At 54.9% G+C, this 13,769-nt stretch overlaps 1 long non-coding RNA gene across 1 annotated transcript; it reads left to right on the top strand.

The window, feature by feature from the left end:
- The first annotated feature begins 158 nt into the window (after window positions 1–158).
- Window positions 159–11,853, top strand: LOC129524101 (uncharacterized). The gene is made up of 2 exons (XR_010134848.1): window positions 159–3,919; window positions 11,397–11,853. It is a non-coding gene; the product is annotated as an uncharacterized lncRNA (long non-coding RNA).
- Window positions 11,854–13,769: the final 1,916 nt, after the last annotated feature.

The following is a 13,769-nucleotide window of genomic DNA, read 5'->3' as shown; positions in this document are numbered from 1 at the left end:
AGGGACAAGAACCTGGGCGGGACCAGAAGCCCAGATAGGCGGGGCTGGCGCCTGGGGGCGGGGTACAGTCAGAGGCGGGCAGGGGGCGGAGCCGCGAGGGAGAGGAGGGCCCAGAGCCCGGAGTGGGCGGTGCCTGAGCAGGGGCGGGGCGGGGCCGGGGCCGGGAGCTGGGGACGCGGGCCGGGAGTTGCGGACTCCGAGGCTCGGTCCTCGCTGGCGGGTGGGAGGAGCGGAGTCGGGGCGAGGCTGGCGGAGATCCAGGGGATCGCCCGGCTGGGCCCTGCACACCCCGGATCACCAGCTTCGGGCGCTGGTTCCCACCGAGGCTGTTCAGGCGCCGCTCCCCCGCGTCCCTGCGACAGGAAGCGCCTGCTGGGCGCGCTCCGGGCCCCGCCTCGCGGAGACGCCTGGCTCGGGCCTTGTCCCCAGTGAGCCGCTGGAGCGGCCGCGGGGTCGCAGAGCCTCCGGGACCCCGAGGAAGGGCGCCCCTCGGAGTTGCCCGAGGCCGGGCCCGGCGTCCGCTCGCCACTCGCCTCGCCCCTCCCCGGCCCCGCACCGCCCTCCACCCCGCCTCCTTCGGGTTCCTTCTGCGTCCGGCAGAGCCTGCGCGCCTCCCCCGGACGGCCACGGACTCGCAGCCTCGGCGAGGACGCTGCCTGCCTCCCGACTGCCTGGACCTCCCCGCGTGGCTCCCGGCGAAGCCCAGCAGCCGGAGGGTGCCAGGTCCGCCTGACGCGCCCCTCCCCACGGGAAGAACGGGGCGGGGGTCCAGGAGGGACGTAAGCCGGGCTCCCCCGGCGTGTTGATCCGAACCCGCGCGGGAAAACTTGCGCAAACCAAAGGAGGGAAGAGTCAGGCAGCCCCCAGCCCCCCAGGGAGGCCCAGGTGAAAAACAGACGCCGGCCTCGCCTCTCCCGGTGCGGATGATCCCGGCACTCCCACCCCCGCCCCTGCTGCCCCGAGTTCGGCTCCCTCAGCCCCACATCCTCTCTGGTCACCTAAGTGGACTGCAGCTGCTCAAGGAGCATGTCGCGAAGGATAGAGAAGGACAGGGGGTCTGCGTCCCCAGCCGCCCTCCAGACCCCCAGGGCTGGTAGGGGCCGGCAACCCTATGCCCCAACCTGGCCTGCTGCAGGTGAGGGGGGCACACCAGGGTAACACAGGAGCAGGAGGGGGAGAAAGCCTGGCTAGAGCATCCACCTCATAGGCACCTTCCTTGTGTCCAGGGTGCAGATGCCAGGGCTCTGAGGCCCTGAGGTCCTGTCTGGGGCGAGGGGGCTTCCTCCATCCACAGCATCCACTGCCCGGCTGAGTCTAGAGGCCACTGAGCAAGCAGACCCTCCACAGCCAGGCACGCTCAGGCCCTCACATGGTCACGGTGCTTATGCTCTGGGCCAGCCTGGATTGCTCATTCCTATCTGAGATTGGGATTCACGGGGTCTTCCAGTTCCCCCCTTTTCTTTCTCTACTGATTGAGAAACACAGAGTCCTTTGATTGCTCTGGGACCTGGCCATTGCGTGTTCCCTGCAGCCTTGAACCCAGTTCAATGGGGCCGGGCACATTCCCTGATAAAGCTGTTTAGGTTGCTCGAAAACACGATCAACCCTATTGCTAAACACGTAGAAACTGGCCCTGCCCTGAGCCCAATCCCTTAAACTCTCATCTAAGCTCCATAGCCAGACTCCCTTGCTGCAAATGTACCTGGGTGGAGCATCACTTGCCTCACCATCGATCCCAAGAAAGCTGAAGCTCCATGTGAAAATTTCCGGAAGAAATGCTCTGGACTGATCACCCTGGTGTTTAGGGCTTCTTTCCTTGGAATCCCAACCAATTCCATCGCGGGACTGTTTGGGGAAGTCTTTTGAGGCAACTCCCTTGCTGCCACTTTTGGGGCAACTCTAGCCTCCTCATATTTGGCCAGATAGAACAGTTCCAAGCTGTAAATGTTTCCAGGGAAAAATCTCAACTACAGAGACACTTTCAAGGTGCTGCATTTCCAACAGCACTCTCCGTATCCGAGTGGACAGCCCAGAGCAATGGTGCTTCCAATCCACAGAGCCCCTCCACAGGTCCCTTGCCATCTGCAGACACCCACATCTCAAGGTGAGTTCAAATGTACCCTGGATTTGTTTTTTGTTTGTTTGTTTGTTTTTTAAGGCAGAGTTTCACTTTTGTTGCCCAGGCTGGAGTGCAATGACGCAGTCTCAGCTCACTGCAACCTCTGCTCCCGTGTTCAAGCGATTCTCCTGCCTCGGCCTCCCGAGTAGCTGAGATTACAGGCACCTGCCACCACGCCTGGCTAATTTTTTGTATTTTTAGTAGAAACGGGGTTTCACCATGTTAGCCAGGCTGGTCTCGAACTCCTGACCTCAGGAGATCTGCCCGCCTCGGTCTCCCAAAGTGCTGGGATTACAGGCGTGAGCAACCGCGCCCGGACCCGTGGATTTAACAGGTGTGGTAAGGCATGCACACGTGAGAATGACTGTTGTGAAGGAAGAAGTTATAGTCGTGGGTCCCTGGAAACTGGGCAGGGCACACAGGGCGACATGAGAAGGACCAGGGATGGCCAGGAGGCAGAAAGGGGGAGAGGACTGAGTTTGGCCGGAGCCTTTATTTTCTCTGGAAGGAGAGGGCAGGCAGGGTAGGTATGCAGAGTGAGCTCACGATTGGACTATTTGAACAATTGTGGCAGGCTCGGGGCTGTAGGGGTGGCCCCTTCTTGTCAGGTACCTGGCCCTCGGGTGACTTAGGGCAGGGGAAATATTGGCTTGGTGAGTGACCGTGTGATAAGGGAGGGAGATAGTTGTGGACTCTGGATTGGTTGGTTTGTGTCTCAAAGGTGCACTGGGGCTGGGCACAGTGGCTCACGCTTGTAATCCCATCACTTTGGAGGCCGAGGAGGGCAGATCACCTGAGGTGAGACCAGCCTGGCCAACATGGTGAAACCTCGTCTCTATTAAAATACAAAAAAATTAGCAGGGTGTGGTGGTGCACGCATGTAGTCCCAGGTATTCGGGAGGCTGAGGTGGGAGAATCGCCTGCACCCGGGAGGCAGAGGCTACAGTGAGCCCAGATCACGCCACTGCACTCCAGCCTGGGTGACAGAGCGAGACTCCGTCTCAAAAAAAAAAAAAAGGTGCACTGGAAGGGGAGTGTTTGCTGTCTCTGGGAATTAGCTAGCCCTGGAGGGAGCAGCCTCTCCAGGATCAAGGCCCCAAATGCTTGGGTGACCCTGGAGAGCAGGGACGGAGCCCTGCAAACAAAAGGTTCTTCATTCTATGCACACACTCCCTGGTGCATGGTTTCAAAATGTCTTAGTGAAATTGGGTCCAAGCCTCTATGCAGTGGAGAGAACACCTAGGGAGGAACAGTGCCTGATGGGTGAGCTGGGGAGGAGTGGGCACTGCCAGGAGGGCACTGGGCTGCTGTGGGATGGGGTGAGGTGAGCATCAGGTCGTGGTGCTGTAGGTGTTCCTGGAAGGCACCCTGGACAGTCAATCCTCACCCATGCCACACCCATCAGAGTACAGAGATCGCGCCTCCCTGTAGTGATGATCTGTTTGGGACGGCATGACGACAACCACAAGCAGAATCTGCTTTTCTCTAACAGCCAAATCAAGAGAGACTGGAGGCTTATGCCAGTTGGGCATCTCTGGGGGTGAGATCTTGGCAGCCGCTTCCTACCCTTCAAGTGTCCTGTGGGCAGCCCGCCTAGCTAGCTGGGTATGAGGGTCCCCCGGTTCAGGCCCTGCCTGCTGCGCCTCCCCAGGCTCACTCCAGGCCTCTGGACTGTTTTCCTCAAGCAGGATTCCCAGCCTGCAAACCTGAGCTAATCTCCCTGCTGGAACGAGGGGAGGCGCCCTGGATCCTCACCCAGCCAGAAACGGGGGAGAGTGCTCCCAAGGGACCCTAGCAGAGGTGGGTAAGTGTGAACAGGGTGGACACAGCCCCACTGCCATAGGCCAGGCCACAACTTGGAGTGGGCCTGGGAGCTCAGAAGTTTCGGAGGACAGAGAACTAGGAGCCAGGAGCCTCCAAGAGCCACAGCGCCCACCTCACGGAGGGCTGGGGCAGACAGCTGGCCCCACCTGGGCACCATGCCATACAGAGACCCACGAGTGCCAGAGCAGCCACAGGACTGGGGTTTTGGGAACAGCAGTAGAGGCTGCTGCACACACACAGAGGAGGATGGCACAGAGGCCCTGGAGATGGAGGCTCTGCTGTGCGTTGGGGATGGCCGTGCTGCCATCACACCAGGGATGTCCAGGGGCAGGCAGCCTCAGGAAGCAGTGCCACACGGGCTGGTTATGAGTCGACAGTGAGGGTTCCAGCTTGAGGACCCGGTGACATGGGCTGGGAGAGGGTATCTACTGCCGTGGCCTTGGAGGGTCTTCTCCGTGCCTGCTGTGCAGGGCACCAGGGGTCCTGAGGGGAGACGGTCGGTCAGGGAGGAGCAGCCTGAATGACAGCGATTGGCTTTGCCCTGGTGCAGGGACTGTGGTCATTCCAGGTGAGGGTGAGGAGAGGTGAGGTCAGGCGAGGCTGGGTTTCCAGGCCCTTCAGCAGCACATGGCCGTTTGATGTGCATCTCAGGAGGCAAGGGATCCTTCCCTGGGTTCAAGCAGGAGAAACCTGGGGTTCGATTAGCAGCTGTTAGGACCTCCATGTTGTCATGTTGGTCATTCGGGGCCTGTTGTTGAACAGGAACAGCTGCATTGCTGGTGGGGGCTGTACCATGGAGGAGAGGGGGAGCTATCAATCAACCACCATTGCAGACTCTGCAGCACCCGACTGACAACAGAGATGGTGTGGTGAGAGGTTGGTGGGACTGCTGAGGTGCCCAGGACCAGAGGGGCTCAGCACAGAGGGGTCCAGGCCGGGTCTGTCCCCCCAGGACAGAGGCGCACTTTGGGTCTAGGTGGGGGTCTGTCCATCAGCCTTGGGCTTGTGGCTGGGGATGGCTGGGATTTGACTGTTGTTTCTTTGCAGTCTTGGGGTTTGGGAGTAGATTTTGAATTTGAGCAGGTCTAGAGACAAGAAGTTTTCAAGAGTTTCAGAAAAAGGAGTCAGCCGGGCACGGTGGCTCATGCGTATAATCCCAGCACTTTGGGAGGCCAAAGAGGGCAAATGGCTTGAGCTCACGAGTTCTAGATCAGATGGGGCAACATGGCAAGACCCTGTCTCTACAAAAAATACAAAAATTAGCCAGGCGTGGTGGCGGGCACCTGTAGTCCCAGCTACTCAGGAGGCTGAGGCAGGAGAATCACTTGACCTGGGAGGCGGAGGTTGCAGTGAGCCAAGATCACGACACTGCACTCCAGCCTGGGTGATGGAACCAGACCTTGTCTCAAAAAAAAAAAGAAAAGAAAAGAAAGAAAACAAAGGAGCCAGGAGGCCACGGCTAGAGCCCAGGGCAGAAACCCTCAGCCGGTAGCTCAGACCTCAAGCCGGGTTGTGAGGACGGTAGCCCTGGCTAGGGGAGTGGAGCCCGTGGACGGCCGGCCATTCTCAGTGGAAGTTAGAGGGAGGAGAAGGGGACGTCCTGGTGTGATGGACAAGAGGAGGGTGTCCTAGAGGAGGGAGGGTGGCCGGCCACCGGGACTGGACCTGAGTCTTGACTCATCATTGAGGCCCAGACTGTTTCGCGGAGGGGCCTCTCTCCAGCTCTCCCCAGCTCACAAAGACCCACGAACGCGGAGGGGCCTCTCTCCAGCTCTCCCCAGCTCACAAAGACCCACGAACGCGGAGGGGCCTCTCTCCAGCTCTCCCCAGCTCACAAAGACCCACGAACGCGGAGGGGCCTCTCTCCAGCTCTCCCCAGTTCACAAAGACCCACGAACGCGGAGGGGCCCTGGAGCTGCCGGATGAGCCGGCTTGGATTGCTGGGCCATGTAGATGCAGGCAACAGCCGGGGCACAGGGCTTGTGAGGCCCAACAGTGTCTTGCCTCCTTGGGGTGGGCTCTGAGAACAGACACAGCTCCAGAGCTTAGAGCCTGGCAGGTGAGCGGCACTGGGGGTGCCTGGTGGGGCCTCTCTGGCAGCTGCTGACAGGCTGGTCCTGAACTCCTGGCCGCAGCTCTGGCTGCCTCCACATCAGCGGCAGGTGCGGCCGTCAGGTGTGTCTCACGGCAAGTGAAGGTTGTTCTCAGGCCTCAGGGCCCCGGAGTCCTCATCTGGCCCCACTGGTACCCTCCCGATCTTCCTCGCCAGTGTCCTTTCAGACCTGTGACCTCTTGGTCACTCTTATGTGGCCTGCGGCGTGAATGACAGTTTTCCCTCACAGGCCTGTCTCCAGCTGAGCACCTCTGAGCTCCCCTAGACTCCTTGGGGGCAGGGTCAGAGTCTCCCATGACCTCAAGTCCTCCCAGGACCAGTGCCCCACAGGTCCAGCCTGCATGGGGACAGGCAGAGCCAGAGAGTGGCCACAGGCCTGCTGCGGCAAGAAGGCAGGTGGCACATGAGCCACCGCACCCGTCCTTCCCAGGCTGGTGGTATCTGCCTGTGTCCCTGTGCTTATGGCTGCTGGCGTAAACGTAGTTACTGGCCCCTCGTAGCAGGCCTCAAGGACTCCGTGGGCCCTACCTGTGCTCCTGTGTTTCTTGTGGCTGGGGCAGCAGCAGGCTGTGAGAAGCTCCTCCTTCATACAAGGGTTTCAGACCATGCTGGGTGTGCCAGGATGCCTTCGTGGGCAGTGGGTGGCAAGGCCGCTCCATCCTGGCAAGCCTGCCCCTGCACACTCGCGCGGTGGATGCATACAGGTGGCCGGTGCTCCCTTCCTTGAGAATGGAGGCCGCTTGGCGGGAGACACCCAAGGGAACGGCAGCACCTTGACAGGTTTGCTTCACTGCCCTTGGCTCCTGCCTTGCCCAAGTCTGTGTGTCCCTCAAGAGGGGCCGGTCTGCAGTGTACAGAGGGACCAAGGGATGTCCCCCCAGGGTACGGATGGTCCAGGAGGATGCTTTGCAGCTTCTCAGTGGGCATTGCCCCAGGGAGGCTGGTCTGCCCAACGCCAGGTGCACAGGGATGGAGGATCCAAGCCTAAGCCACTTCCAGGCCTGTCAGGGCAACTTCCTCGGCTCCTGCAGCACAATCTTTCTGGTTCACTGCAGTAACTCTGGGTCCAGAACAGCCCTGACATGTCACAGCCCCTCCCCGTTCAAAAGCTGGTCTCTCAGCTCGTCCTCACAAGCACCTGTGAGACAGGAGATGCCCTCCTTTGCAGGTGAGACACGGAGGCACAGAGGTCAGGCTGCTAAGAGTGCCACCAGGGTCTCCCCCACGCCCACAGAACCACCTCCTGCCTTCCACAGCAGCTGTGTGTGGGAGGAGGACAGTTGTGGGTGATTGCAGGCCAAGTGTGACGCTGAGCAGGAGAGGAGGAGCACAGGTGAAAGGAGCTTGTGTCCCATAGGCTGGGGGATTTCTTTTTCTAATGCAACGTGATCTCCCCCTACCCCCTGTCAACCTTGGGCTGCTGGTGAAGAAGTGTGAGTAACTAGACTCCTCAGTTAGTGACAGGCTTTTTTCCCCAAGCCAGACAATGGGGCGTTCACAAAGGAGTTTGGATCTTAGATCATAAAGTGAGTCCCTTGCTTAGTGCTCTGCAGGATGTGGTTTAGTTTCAGGATCTGAGTTCTAACTGCCAATCTCAGGCCACTGGCGGTAGTGGGAGGCTGCTGTGGGTCCAGCCTGGGGGCCTGGCCACCCATACAGTGTCAGATTAGAGCCAAAGGCCACAGAGCTGGGTGGAGGGCGCTGCTTCCTTGTGGGAGCCTATGACATTCTGCCCGTTATGTAGAAATCCAAGCTAACTGGCCCCAGAGTTGCTGCCAGGTTGAAGTGTCCACTCCGAGACGTTTTGGGCAGAAGCTTGCAGATTTGCCCCTCCATTTAACTTAGGGGACAAGGGCTATGCTGACCTCCCCAACAGTGGCCTGGGGCAGGGAGCGGGAGAAGTGGCAGGCCCTGTGGGGAGGGCTGCAGGAGAGGAGGGTCCAGAAGTGGGGCCAGGCAGCAGTTCACCCACCCCAGCGCCCCTTTAGTCAGGACCTGCAGTGTCCAGCATGGTGGGCCCAAGCCCCACGTGGCCATCAGACACCTGGAAAGTGCCCCGTCCAAATCGACATGTGCCACAAATGAAAACACTTGATTTCAAAGACTCAGTATGAAAAATCAAATCAAATCTCTCGCCGATGATTTTTTTATATTGATTGCATTTGGAATTATATTTTGGATTTAAGGTAAATAAAATGTATTACTGTATTTAATGTTACCTATTTCTTTTTACATTTTATTTTATTTTGTTTTTATTTATTTATTTTGAGGCAGAGTCTCACTCTGTCAGCCAGGCTGGTGTGATCTCAGCTCACTGCAACCTCCACCTCCCGGGTTCAATCGGTTCTTGTGCCTCAGCTTCCTGAGTAGCTGGGATTACAGGCGCACACCACCACGCCCGGCTAATTTTTGTATTTTTAGTAAAGACAGGGTTTTGCCATGTTGGCCAGGCTGGTCTTGAACTCCTGGCCTCAAGCTATCCACCTACCTCAGCCTCCCAAAGTGCTGGGATTACAGGCATGAGCCACCACGCCCAGCCTCCTTTTATTTTATTTTATTTTTTATTTTTTCCTTTTATTTTAAAGTTTAAAAAGTAGCTCAGAAATAGTGATTTTAGGTGAAGGATTTGGGCTGTGGCCTCTGTGCCCAAAACTTCTGTCTTCAATTAGATCCTTTCATTTCTACAAAGCAGGCACCACAGCCTCACATCATTTGATCATTTGATCTTTCTTTTTTTTTTTTTTGGAGACAGAGTCTCGCTCTTTCGCCCAGGCTGGAGTGCAGTGGCGCGATCTCGGCTCACTACAAGCTCCGCCTCCCGGGTTCACGCCATTCTCCTGCCTCAGCCTCCCGAGTAGCCGGGACTACAGGTGCCTGCCACCACGCCCAGCTAATTTTTTGTATTTTTAGTAGAGACGGGGTTTCACCGTGTTAGCCAGGATGGTCTCGATCTCCTGACCTCGTGATCCGCCTGCCTCAGCTTCCCAAAGTGCTGGGATTACAGGCGTGAGCCACTGCGCCCGGCCGATTTTTTTTTTTAAGAGACAGTCTCAATATGTTGCCTGTAGTGATATATAATAATTGTATGTATTTATGGGGCACATGTGATATTTTGACATTTACACATGCATGTGGCCAGGCTGGTCTCAAACTCCTTGCCTTAAGGGATTCTCCCGTCTCAGCCTCCCAAAATGTTGGCATTACAGGTGTGAGCCACAGTGGCCATTAACGTTTTTTAGAGGCTTAATGTGTTTCCTGGGTACTTGAGATACAGTGGCAAATGAGAGTGTTGGGAGATGATGAGTTTGATTTAAAAGGCATTTCGAGACATGCAAATAAAGATGTCCTGTAGAAAGTTGGATATATAGATAGGAAATTCAGGAGATGTGGACTAGAGGTTAGGTGCCACCAACATCTGCAGAAGATAATCTAGCCATGGAAGTGTATGAAATTGTCCAGTGGGTATGTCAAATGAAGAGACAGATGGCTTTAGGACAGAAAGAAATATTAACCTTTTTTTTTTTTTTTTGAGACAGAGTCTCACTCTGTCACCCACGCTGGAGTGCAATGGCGCAGTCTTGGCTCACTGCAACCTCCGCTTCCCGGGTTCAAGTGATTCTCCTGCCTCAGCCTCCCAAGTAGCTGGACTACAGGTGTGCACCACCACGCCCAGCTAATTTTTGTCTTTTTAGTAGAGATGGGGTTTTACTATGTTGGCCAGGATGGTCTCTATCTCCTGACCTCAAGTGATCCGCCCACCTCGGCCTCCCAAAGTGCTGGGATTACAGGTGTGAGCCACTGCGCCTGGCCTATTTTCTTTTTTTCTTTTTCTTTTGGCAAACCCATTTCTGTAGGATATTCTGGTCATTAATCCCTTGTCAGATGGATAGTTAGTAAAAAATTTCTCCCATTCTGTAGGTTGTCTCTGTTGTTTCCTTGGCTGTGCAGGTTTTTAGAGTGATGTAATCCCACTTATCTATTTTAGCTTTTGTTGCCTTGGCTTTTGAGCTCTTACCCAAAAAATCTTTGCCCAGACCAGTGTCCTGAAGCATTTCCCCAATGTTTTCTTCTAGTAGTTTCATACTTTCAGGTTTTACATTTATGTCTTTAATCTTTAATCTATTTTGATTTGATTTTCGTATATGGTGAGAGATAGTTTTTTTTTTTTTTTTGGTTTTGGTTTGTTTTACAGAGTCTCACTCTTTCTCCCAGGCTGGAGTGAAGTGGCGTGCTCTCAGCTCACTGCAACCTCCACTCCCCGCTCCACTCCCTGGTTCAAGCAATTCTCCTGCCTCAGCCTCCCAAGTAGCTGGGATTACAGGTGTGTGCCACCACACCTGGCTAATTTTTGTATTTTTAGTAGACAGGTTTCACCATGTTGGCCAGGCTGGTCTCAAACTCCTGACCTCAAATGATCTGCCCACCTCGGCCTCCCAAAGTGCTGAGATTACAGGCATGAGCCACTGCACCCAGACAAGATAGGGTTCTAGTTTCATTTTTCTGCATATCCTCAAAATGTATTTCCAGTTTTCCCAGCACTATTCACTGCTCTTTCCCCAGTGAATGTTCTTGGCACCTTTGTTGAAAATCAGTTCACTAAATATATGGACTTATTTCTGGGTTCTCTATTTTGTTCTATTGATCTGTGTGTCTGTTTTTATATCAGTGACATGCTGGGTTTTGTTTTTTGAGACAGGGTCTCACTCTGTTCCCCAGGCTGGAGTGCAGTGGCACAACTTTGGCTCACTGCAAATTCTGCCCCCAGGTTCAAGACATCCTCCCAAGTAGCTGGGATTACATGTGTGCACCACTACGCCAGGCTGATTTTTGTATTTTTAGTAGAGATGGAGTTTTGCTATGTTGGCCAGGCTGGTCACAAACTCCTGGCCTCATGTGAGCTGCCCACCTTGGCCTCCCAAAATTCCGGGATTATAGGTATGAGCCACTGTGCCTGGCCCATGCTGTTTTGATTATTATAGCTTTGTACTATATTTTAAAGTAGTGTGATGCCTTCAGCTTTGTTCTTTTTGCTCAGGATTCATTTAGGCTGTTCAGCGTCTTCTGTCATTGTATATGAATTTCGGGATTTTTTTCCCTATTGCTGTTAAGAATGTCATTGGTATTTTGATGGGGATTGCATTTAATCTGTAAATTGCTTTTGGTAGTATTGTCATTTTCACCAAATTAATTATTCCAATCCATGAACATGAGATGACTTTCCGTTTTGTGTGTGTGTGTGACCTATTCAGCTTCTTTCATCAGTGTTTTATAGTTTTCCTTGTAGAGCTCTTTAACCTCATTGGTTAATTTTCTTTTTTTTTTTTTTTTTTTTTGAGACAGAGTCCGGCTCTGTCGTCCAGGCTGGAGTGCGATGGTGCCATCTCGGCTCACTGCAACCTCCAACGCCCAGGTTCAAGCAATTCTCCTGCCTCAGCCTCCCGAGTAGCTGGAACTGCAGGTGTGTGCCACCAGGCCCGGCTAATTTTTTGTATTTTTAGTAGAGATGGGGTTTCACTGTATTAGCCAGGATGGTCTCAATCTCCTGACCTCGTGACCCACCATCTCGGCCTCCCAAAGGGTTAGTATTACAGGTATGAGCCACCGCGCCCGGCCTCATTGGTTAAATTTATTCCTAGGTTTGTTTTTTGGTTTTGGTAGCTATTGTAAATGGAATTGCTTTCCTGGTTTTTTTTGGTAGTTTGTGGTTGGTATGTAGAAATGTTACTGGTTTTTGTATGTTAATTTTGTATCCTGCAACTTTACTGAATTTGTTTGTTCTAAGAATGTTTTGATAAAGCTTTTAGGGTTTTCTATATATAAGATCACGTTGAATGCAAACAAGGACCATTTGGCTTCCTCATTTGGAAGGAAGTATTTGGATGCTCTTGACGTCTTTCTCTTACCAGGCTGCTCTGGCTAGAACTTCTGCAGTGCAGCTTTGAGAAGGCTGAGGTGTTGGGTCTGGGGCATGGTAGAGAGATCCATGTAACAGGAAGAAAGTGGCAACCCAGGTCCATGCCTGAGTCTCCTGGTGAGACACGGAATCCCCCCAGCAGACTGAAGTGACCAGAAATGCCCCGAAAGAGGGTGCCACTGCCTTTGCTTCCAGGCTGCAGTCTGCACCTGGCTGAGCTTTACTGTCCGTGTCTCTCCCACCCTGTCTCAGCCTTTGCTTCCAGGCTGCAGTCTGCACCTGGCTGAGCTTTACTGTCCGTGTCTCTCCCACCCTGTCTCAGCCTTTGCTTCCAGGCTGCAGTCTGCACCTGGCTGAGCTTTACTGTCCGTGTCTCTCCCACCCTGTCTCAGCCTTTGCTCCCAGGCTGCAGTCTGCACCTGGCTGAGCTTTACTGTCCGTGTCTCTCCCACCCTGTCTCAGCCTTTGCTCCCAGGCTGCAGTCTGCACCTGGCTGAGCTTTACTGTCCGTGTCTCTCCCACCCTGTCTCAGCCTTTGCTTCCAGGCTGCAGTCTGCACCTGGCTGAGCTTTACTGTCCGTGTCTCTCCCACCGTCTCAGCCTTTGCTTCCATTCTGCAGTCTGCACCTGGCTGAGCTTTACTGTCCGTGTCCCTCCCACCCTGTCTCAGCCTTTGCTTCCAGGCTGCAGTCTGCACCTGGCTGAGCTTACTGTCGGTGTCTCTCCCACCCTGTCTCAGCCTTTGCTTCCAGGCTGCAGTCTGCACCTGGCTGAGCTTACTGTCGGTGTCTCTCCCACCGTCTCAGCCTTTGCTTCCAGGCTGCAGTCTGCACCTGGCTGAGCGTACTGTCGGTGTCTCTCCCACCCTGTCTCAGCCTTTGCTTCCAGGCTGCAGTCTGCACCTGGCTGAGCTTTACTGTCGGTGTCTCTCCCACCCTGTCTCAGCCTTTGCTTCCAGGCTGCAGTCTGCACCTGGCTGAGCTTTACTGTCCGTGTCTCTCCCACCCTGTCTCAGCCTTTGCTTCCAGGCTGCAGTCTGCACCTGGCTGAGCTTTACTGTCGGTGTCTCTCCCACCCTGTCTCAGCCTTTGCTTCCAGGCTGCAGTCTGCACCTGGCTGAGCTTTACTGTTGGTGTCTCTCCCACCCTGTCTCAGCCTTTGCTTCCATTCTGCAGTCTGCACCTGGCTGAGCTTTACTGTCTGTGTCTCTCCCACCCTGTCTCAGCCTTTGCTTCCAGGCTGCAGTCTGCACCTGGCTGAGCATACTGTCGGTGTCTCTCCCACCCTGTCTCAGCCTTTGCTTCCAGGCTGCAGTCTGCACCTGGCTGAGCTTTACTGTCCATGTCTCCTCCACCTTGTCTCAGGCACTGCACAGTAGAGGTTCAGAAGCTGATTGGACCTGAGCTGGTACCGGGACTGGGAACAAAAAGAGACAGAAACTTGTGAACATGACCCAGCAATAAGGGGTCAGGGAAGGTGAGCAGGGACTCCAGGTTCTGTGAACACGGTCCACAGAGTAAGTGGATCGTGTCCAAGATGAGTCAGAATGTCTTTAGATGAACCTATCCTGGATGCTTTGGAAATAGCTAGGGAGAGCAACAGAAGCTACAAGTGAGTCTGGTTATGACACAGGACTCTTTCGGTGCCGCTTTGCCAGCCAGAGACCTCCATGGCCGGCAACGCCCCTGCCCAAGGTCTCACGGCTCCAGGCTGTTGGAGGTACCTGCCCACTCAACCTGGCGGGCTGTGCGTGGCTTGTGCTTTGGGCTGGATCCCACGCTCGCCATGGGATCTGCACT

The sequence above is a fragment of the Gorilla gorilla genome, chromosome 7 (assembly GCF_029281585.2).
Source record: "Gorilla gorilla gorilla isolate KB3781 chromosome 7, NHGRI_mGorGor1-v2.1_pri, whole genome shotgun sequence".
Taxonomy (NCBI): domain Eukaryota; kingdom Metazoa; phylum Chordata; class Mammalia; order Primates; family Hominidae; genus Gorilla; species Gorilla gorilla.
This window is presented reverse-complemented; position numbering and strand designations above follow the sequence as displayed.